Source organism: Plectrocnemia conspersa, unplaced genomic scaffold (genome assembly GCF_051122295.1).
Source record: "Plectrocnemia conspersa isolate PC_06_02 unplaced genomic scaffold, ASM5112229v1 ptg000005l, whole genome shotgun sequence".
Classification (NCBI taxonomy): Eukaryota; Metazoa; Arthropoda; class Insecta; order Trichoptera; family Polycentropodidae; genus Plectrocnemia; species Plectrocnemia conspersa.
Window position 1 is genome coordinate 19,808,935 of NW_028277169.1, and position 7,925 is coordinate 19,816,859.

At 28.4% G+C, this 7,925-nt stretch overlaps 3 non-coding genes across 3 annotated transcripts; all 3 read right to left on the reverse strand.

The window, feature by feature from the left end:
* Window positions 1-1,044: 1,044 nt before the first annotated feature.
* On the reverse strand, window positions 1,045-1,124 carry TRNAL-UAG (transfer RNA leucine (anticodon UAG)). The gene has a single exon. It is a non-coding gene; the product is annotated as a tRNA-Leu (tRNA).
* Window positions 1,125-4,289: 3,165 nt separating this feature from the next.
* TRNAL-AAG (transfer RNA leucine (anticodon AAG)) lies at window positions 4,290-4,371 on the reverse strand. The gene has a single exon. It is a non-coding gene; the product is annotated as a tRNA-Leu (tRNA).
* Window positions 4,372-7,177: 2,806 nt separating this feature from the next.
* Window positions 7,178-7,259, reverse strand: TRNAL-AAG (transfer RNA leucine (anticodon AAG)). Its single transcript has one exon. It is a non-coding gene; the product is annotated as a tRNA-Leu (tRNA).
* Window positions 7,260-7,925: the final 666 nt, after the last annotated feature.

Below are 7,925 nucleotides of genomic sequence, written 5' to 3' on the forward strand. Positions count from 1 at the left end.
CGAGCTAATTGCATCGCTTTTTAAACACACATACGAATTGTGTTCAAGTCTTAGTCGCTACTATCTGGCGTTCGATAGCCATAGGGTAGAAAAACAAAAGTATTTTGCGCAAGGTAAAATGTACTGTATAACACAGATCCTTCCGAAACAAAGAGTAGTTTTTTCAGCGGTAATATGCGAGATTGAGGTTTAATAACGGATATCTATGCAATTTTTTAAATTAATAATGCAATTGTTTAGTCATATTTTTATTTACCATTCTTGTGTAGAAAAACTTTCGAGACTTTTGATCTTTCGTTTCGATGTTCAAATGGTTGATATAGTGGCATTTTAATTTTAACAAATTGTGTAGGTGTTTGAAAATTCTATAATATAATCAAAATAAAGAGAGGATATATTACATCAAAATATTATTTTAATAAAGATTTTAATATGGTTTTAAACTATGCTTAAAATATTAGAATATGAATTTAAATAAACATTTTTTACTCTTGCACAATATGGCAATCGTTTTAACCTCAATCTCTTTTTATAAAGCTATTTTTTTATTCATAACTAAAAGGTAAAAATAATATATTGATTGATTTTTTTTATTTTCACTGAAAACTATTAATAGGGTTCCGTTAATATTTTTATCTTTTCATTAAGTTAAGCAGTGTTTAATTCTTAATAATAATATAATTGTGTTTAAAAATGATCATTATGTTATTAACTTAGTATTTAAAAAAGCAAAACATTTTATATATTCATTTAATGCAAGTTAGGGTGTGTAATATATTCCAAAAACTGGAAGGTTTGGAAGATTTTGGGATTCGTCATGCAATACAACATGCATTAGAACGAATTTATGAGAATCATATTTAATTTAATATATTAGTTCGATTATTATTAATTTACTCAATTACATTCAAGTGTTTGAAATGAATAATTATATATAAAAAAAAACAAAAAATATAATATTTTTTTCAAAATTATAATTTGCTGATAATATAAAATTCGATAATAGCGTATGTAAGTGGTATTCAAAATTAAATTTAAAAAAATTGACAGCGGTGGGATTCGAACCCACGCCCTTTCGGACTGGTGCCTAAAACCAGCGCCTTAGACCGCTCGGCCACGCTGCCTAGGATTTTTCGGCGGCTTATCGGCGATGGCAAATAGGCAAAGAAACAATCTACACTTATATATAATAAGATATTAGAAAATATTGTATTACATGCTGTGCATGTATTGAGCACAAATCAGCAAATTCCTAATTGAGTATCGCGTTCGACTATGCGTGGCATGTCATCGTGTTTCTCAGTCATGTGCGATAATTGAATTATTTTGCTGTCACAAACGAACATACGTATATATGTATGTGCGAATGTACAATACATAGTGCTCGAATCGGATAATTATTACGCTTCAAATTAAATTTTATGTTATAGTTAAGTCAATAGCACTGCTAATGATGTCCTTGGAGCGAAGCCAAGTACCGTTCGATGGCACAATTTACTCGAAGGACGATTCGATTATCGGGCAATGTTATTTATTTTTAATCTGGGAGCAAAATTGATTTTTATGTTTTACGGGATATTGTGTATTCGTGGATAGATTAAGAATATATTATATACTGTATTTAGTAAGATAGTTGTGATCCTAATTTTGCGATCGCAATTTATTAAATAATGTATTAGAATATTATTTTGATTTTTATACTACCTTTTTGTGTTGCATCTTCCAATCATAGTTATTATCTTACTACATGCACTTAATAAATATTTGATATAAAATATTTGACTCCACGCGTAAGTTACTCCCATTTATTGCACTTGACCTACATCTGGAACATCTCACACTGCCCATGCAGTGTGCTTTGAATTGTTTTTTGGAGTGCACGCATGTCGATAAAGATTTTGCTCGCTTACTTTATAATTTATAAACACGTGAACACACTATTCGATCGTTTTATTACAAATTTTGCTTTTGCCTTAATTTACGTGGTTTCGATTTACGCGATATTTTTTAGAACATATTTGCCGCGTAAACTGAGAAATGAGTGTATTAGTTTTTTGCATTTAATAAAAGCGGTTTTAATAAATAAAAAAATACACGTGATATAGTAAAATAATTTAACTGAAAAATACACAGTTCTTAATATTCTTTAAAATTTAATCTATTTTAGAGTAAGGTATGATTAGTATACGTGAATAGTGCATTGTTATATTTTCAACCTTTTGTTTATCTAAAATGAAAGGATGTTGCAATAAGCATTTGTAGTTTCGACTTCAAAGGATTTTTAAATTGTTAAATAGCATTTATAGTTTACACGCATAACATATACTATAGTAAATCAGCTAACCGAAACCCTTTGGGGATTAGTGATCCTTATCTGCACCCCTGTCTATTAATAAGAAAGATATGCTTTGTAGAAACGTTTTGTATATTGTTTTTGGAAAGTGCAAACACAATACTTTTGAAAATATTTTGAAGCTTGTCAAAAGTTGTTTTAATAATTATTTATAAGAAAAGAAAGCAAAAAGTTAAAATAAATTATGCTTATTCCAAAGAGAAAATAATATCTTACGGTGTACCACAGGGGTCTAAATTAGGACCATTGCTGTTTATAATATATATTAATGATATAATTATTATTATAAAAAAATGTAAAAAATAAGAGTATAAGTATAATATAAACAACCAAATTATCGATTTTAAATATTTGCTTTATAAAAATACGAAAACTACATTTCAATAAGAGCAGCGTAGCTACACATAGTACTGTACTCAATTTCGAGAAAAGGCACTATGATGACATAAAACTACACATTCTTAAATAATTATTTGTTTTACGAGTATTATGGGCAGTGGCGTAGCTATGTGCCGCCCAGGGCGATCCTTAAAATTGCCGCCCCCCATACATTTTTTTCAGGGTCATAAAATCAGCATTTCTTAAAATAATAAATTAGTTATTATTAATCTCTTGTTATTCGTGGATTTATATATGTTTTAGTGCATTCAGGGTTAAGAACCACACTAGACGATCCCATCGCGAATATGCCACCCTCAAGCAAGTGCCTCCCAGGGCAGCCCGCCCCCATAGCTACGCCACTGATTATGGGTAAATCTTGTTTCAATGTGTTTGTTGATTAGTATTTTTTTAGATACATATCAAATTAACAACTTATACATACCAATGAGTTATTAGCAATTATATTCATAATGATAAACTAGACTTAATAAATAAAAAAAATAATATCTGATTAAGAGTTTACCCTTAAACTACAAAAAATATGCTGGCTTGACTAGCACAGTTGTCAACCACTGGCTGGCAATTATTGACATACGCATCACAAACAGTAGTACTAAAAAACGAGCCCTTGAAATCTATAAATAATTATTATTTCTTAATCACACCTTGTGTACTCATGATTCCAATTCCAATATACCGGTATTTAAATTATACTTACTACTTTATACCAAAAATATCTGAATATAACAGTTTATTACGCAACTGTCCCGATTATATTGTGACATAAATGGTCACCCCACATATATTGAATTGCGTATGTTGCGTCTCCATCCGCATATCATTATTGCCATTCTTCGTTGCGGTATTTTCATATGTATCCCCACGCAGTACCTCTCTAGAGATAACCGCTCTATTGCGAATTTGTGTAATGTACCAATGATTACAACCGTTTAAAAAAATCATGTAATAAAATGGACATACTTATGCTTGAATTATGATATATTTCTTAGCTATGAATTATTGCTATAAATGTGATTTGAAAACCTGGTATATTAAATCAGGCGTTTAAATTTGATAACCTTGTCATAACCACTTATGCTACGACGCAATACCTCTACAAATTTATGACACATTCTAAATTAAACCTGTAAAATTTTCACCGAAATTTGAATGTTACTTTTTCTACGAATCAAATACTACGCAGTGAAAAGTTATATATTTGACCTTAACGTGTCCGATAACCCAGAATATTAATTGATAAAAATTAAATAGTCCAAATGGAACAAAATATATACTATGTATATAATAGATAAGATTGGGAGAGAAGTATGGCGCTCGATCGATTTTTAGTCTGGCTAACAATAAATAAAATATTTGAGCTAAGGTCAGATTATATACTGATATTTAATATTAATAAAAAAATGGCTTCGGATAATTTAACGACATCAAACATGTTATTTATAACCTTTGGATGTAATATTTTTATAAATTATATATAAATATACATCATTTAATTTTGAACATATTTTTTGTTAAAAATAATAATAAAAAATAATGGCAGCGGTGGGATTCGAACCCACGCCTCCGAAGAGACTGGTGCCTTAAACCAGCGCCTTAGACCGCTCGGCCACGCTACCTGGAACCGGGAGCGCAAAATAATTGTATCTCAAGAGGACAACTATTTTTGACTTTTTATTTATATAACAAGCTATCATATCGTGGTGTCAGTGACTCACAAAATTTTTTTAGCCAGACTAATATTGATCTAAACGCGACAAAATTGTTTGTTTGTACGGGCAGGACAAACATGTTTGTGTTTTCATTTTTTATTTGTTGAGTATAAAAATGTTTGTTCAATTTTATTTGTATACATAATTAGGATTATGGTTATCTATGAAAAAAGCAAATAAAGGCAAGTCCATAAATAAATAAATGTGTATTTATTTTAATTAGCCGCTTAATTTTAAAATAAATAAATAATCAGTAGTACACGTTAAATAAAAATTAGTTATATTATTAATTATATTATATAAGTTTTGAGTGCTCTTCAAGCGAATAATATGTTAATTTCACATTTTTTCATATCGAAAGTTAAAAATTAAGTTTTAATATTTTAAGAATCTGTAAAATAATTTATTTACATTAAATCATATTTTACCGAGAAAATTATGATACGAATATTTGAGGTTATGTTATGCACGTCATTGTGTCTAATATAATTAAGCTTTTCTAATTAATAAAAATGTTAAATTATCATTACTCAACTTTGTACTATAAAAATATAACAGAATGGTTCATATTCAGTTTTGAAATCAACTACGATCTTTTTCTTAAGAACCGAAAAAGTAAATATTCAAGATAAAAGTACATAACAACATTATTGTCTATTTTGAGTAGATTTCTTAAGAAATATATATATATTTTGAACGATTATTAATAAATAATCATCAACTAATACCAGAATACCCCAAAACCACCCTCAGTCAAAATGTATTATAAATGGGATCAGGGCTCGTCTTAGATTATTTAGTGCCCCAGGTAAAAACTAAGTTGCTCCCTCCCACATAAAGTCAACATATTACATTTAAAACATGAGCTGATACACATTCAAATATCATACACTAATACTATTTTATTATAAATTATCTTTTGTGAATAATTTTAAGATTTATGCTAATTCAAATTAACTCAAATATCTACAAAGGAGAGCTAAAAAAGAATAGATCAACGCTGTGCCGAAAACAACTGTATGGTAACCACAGATTAAAGAATATAATAGTAACAAACCAAAGTGTGCAAAAAAAATTAATTAATAACAATAATGTTATTATTTATCGTCAGTGATTTACGAATTATTACCAATTTTTTTTTATTTTTAAAATTAAATACTATTCTAGCGAAATAGGAGAATCAAATATTTTATAATATATATTATAACTCTGTGTCAGTATATGATAGCGAGTAAAAATTAACCGAGTATCCGGTTAATTTATGTGAAATACCCGGGAACTTATGGTAATGTAAAACGTCATAGTTGTTGGTCATTACAATAAACTTATATCAAACGTATAGTAGCATAAATAAAGTATAGTAAATTATGAACTGTTTTTTTTTTATATTAAATGCATTTTTTTAAAATAAATGTTTAGTTATAATATTTTACTGAATGTAATACATTATTTTTTACTTTAAATGGTATAGTTATTAATAAAAAAAAGAATTATTATGATTCTCAGCTATGACGGGTTAATAGCAGCAAGTGGAGCTTTGCTGATAGTTTGTTAAAAAGTTACTGATCATTTATGTTAAAAACATTATTAAATGTTTTATTTAATAGTCACTAACCCTATATTTTTAACAAAACACAAGTGCTTTGGTTGGAAATATTAAATACTTAATAATTCGTTGACTATAAACCAGTAATTTAAAATTAAGCTATTATTGCTTAATTATCCCTAATTATTATTTTTTAAATAGCATGCGTGAGCTCAAGGATTTAACAGCGTTTTATAACAATACTTTAAACAATAATCTATATAATTACCATTAACAAATGTTTTGCTGTTCTGGTCAGTATTTTATGTAAAACAATAAAATGGTAAAATTCGATTTTTTTGTTTAAATTAAGCACTAAGGGAAATTCTTATGCGCTATTACATAAAGTAAAATAATTATATTTTTCACTTAGACTTGCATATGTGGTATTGGTTCTTGATGCGTCCAAAACTTTAGGGGTACAAAATCGATCGGACGATTGTCAGCCACCCCCCGTGGGGTGCTTATGGTCATTATTCCCCCTGCATATATAATGCGTTTGTCGGTGTTTTAACTAAGTGCAGGTTAGGGAAGGATACGCGGGGATGGTACATTTGCGAGAGGGTAACGCACTTTGCTGACATGGCTGATTTCATTTAAAATTAACCTAATAAATATTTTATTAATTATTCAACATTCAATCATTGATGTATAATACATTGCTTAAATACAAGTTGAGTCTAGGGACTTCATTTAAGATTTTTGCAGGGAGAGGCAAAAGTTGGCCAATCAGTGACTGTTTTTTTTACATTTTATTTGAGAGATAACCCAAGAATTTCTTCTATAGAATCAGAAAAAATTAAATGTTTTGATTTCATTAAGATTCATTGTATTTCATTAAATGACATGCATTTTTCTGGCCAAATTCAAGGGGGAGGCAAATGCCCCGACCTGCCCCCTCAAATCGAGTCTTGGATCTAGATACTCACTGAAGTATATATAGTTTTTAAGTAACGAATTTTTTGCACTAAATAATATTGAATCAAATATAGTGCCGTAGCAAGAATTGTTTAAAAAAATAATATTGAAAAAACGCTATTATTGATTGTTTAGTGAGTCTGATAGAAGTACATATATATGTATATACAATATTTTAACTTTATTTAAAAAAAAATATATAAAAAGAAATGGCAGCGGTGGGATTCGAACCCACGCCTCCGAAGAGACTGGTGCCTTAAACCAGCGCCTTAGACCGCTCGGCCACGCTACCGTTCCCTCTGGCGTCCAAATGTACGAATCACTTTGCTTGCTTTTCCCAAAGTTTATTTTTAATGAATATAATTAATCAGGATTAATATTGAATGAGTAAATGTTTGGGTAGATATATGAAACAATTTAATATGCTTAAGTGTAAAATGCCGGCAGTTAAAGAGGCGTCAAAAATATAAATATGAATTATTTAACAGAGTATAACATTTTATACTATATTTAATATTTAATAATAAGACTGATTGGTCAAAAAGTGAACCTTGAGGTAAACTAATAGTTTCATTTAATATATATTTTTATTGATACTGTTCTATATGAAAAATATTTTTTTTGGCAGTTAAATACATTACTACAAAAACATAATCAGTTAAAATTTTGTGATAAACTGTATCTAAAGACTTGACATTTGATAATTGTGTTTGCCTCGTAACAAATAATTTACAATATATATTATTTTGTATGTTAGAAATCTAAATAAAATGTTTTAGATTTTTAACAATATTTTATTAATAATATGATAACCCATAAATGATTTTACTACACATCCAAAATAAAAAAGCAGTATATAAAATATAATAAAAAAATAAAACAAAAATATTCCTTTTTAATTTTGTAGCTATATTCCGGTCTTATCCTTATTTGTGTTTAAATTTTATTATGTACATAC